This window comes from Rhagoletis pomonella, unplaced genomic scaffold, assembly GCF_013731165.1.
Source record: "Rhagoletis pomonella isolate Grant_MI unplaced genomic scaffold, Rhpom_1.0 Rhpom_scaffold_00008, whole genome shotgun sequence".
NCBI lineage: Eukaryota > Metazoa > Arthropoda > Insecta > Diptera > Tephritidae > Rhagoletis > Rhagoletis pomonella.
The window spans coordinates 5339788-5341320 of NW_023458562.1; positions in this window are offsets into that span (position 1 = coordinate 5339788).

Genomic DNA, 1533 nt, shown 5'->3' on the forward strand with positions numbered 1-1533 from the left:
TTGCTCTTAAAATTAAGAAAATTATGTCGAGCAAAAATAAAAATAATCAAAAACGCGAATATGTGGTAGATTTCAGACCTTGAGTGGTAGATGTGGTAGATGCTCAAAAAATTGCCAGATCTACCATAATGTGGTAGAAGTCCGATCACTGATCCAAAGCGAAAATATGGTGTTATCGGATCCGCTGATTTCATGGCGAATTGTACCGTTTGTTAAAATAATGTGTTTTTTGTAATTTTGCTTTGTACTGATTGTCAATGTGCGTATAATTTGTTGTTGTAATTTTTGTTTTTATTCCGTCAACACCACCTAACTAAATCACGCAAATAAGTTGTGCAATTTGTGTAAAAAAGTAAATATTTGTGTCTAGTTTTTGAGATTTATTGTTTAACAAAAGACTTTTGCTTTCAGATCATGGTTGCCACAATTGGTAAATTTCTACCAAAATTGGTGTTTAAAAGTTAAAAGTTAGGTTTGGTAGCTTGGTAACTTTTATTTCATTTTGGTAACTTTTGCAACTAAACATCTATTTGCATTACTATAAAGAAATGAATTATGTATGTAGGGCGTGACGTACGAACAACCCGTAGCGGACATACGTACGGACCAACGTAGTTACTCTGAGTACGAACAATAGCAACCCTGGCTAGCGAGAAGTAAAATGTAAGAAGGACAGCGACAAGAAAAGACCGAACGACACAGTCACCAAACTACAGGCAACCGACGCGGACGTTGATACTTCAGCTCGTACCTTAGGCTAAAGTTATTTTAATAGGCTTTATATTTTATGCTAATAAGCTCATCTTAAATACATATACACGGTTAAAAATTTCGGTTTTAATTTTAAACTTTTTGGACTACATATATGACCAAACTAAATTCAGTTTCAAATACAAACCTTCCAAGTTTAAAAAAAAGAGAGCACATATGTTGGGTTTAGAATTTAAACAATTCGGTTTAAATGTTAAACCCAAACATTTTCATAATTAAGAATAAAAAAAAAAACAATCTTAAATTTCATGCTCCGTCTGGTTGGGATTGAACCCGGACAGCCTTGGTAGCAACCAATTGTATCAAGCATCTTTGCACACTCAGCTACAGCCACGCATGTAAATGTGCTTTCATATGTTGAGTTTCAATCAACACCACAATTCGCTGTGCAACATATTCTATTTCGGTTTAGATTTTAAACCAAATTTTCTATATATGAAACCTAGAAACTAGAATTAAAACATTTTGGTTTGATTTTTAAACCACGAACTTTTCGGGCTAAAATTTAAACCAGAATATATTAAAAATTGCGTAAAACTATTGACTGGTTTAAAAAGTAGACTATAAAAGTTTAAAAAAGGCAGTAGTCCCAGCGCGGTTTAAAAATTAAACCCAAATTTTTGACCGTGTATCAAGATGAATAGCTCAATATATGTATGACAACAACAGAAATGTAAATGATTCAGACACTATAGGTGATTTTGAAGAAATTGTGGAAATAGCTGATCTCGCCTTATTATAGGTTTCTATTTTACTTTAGCG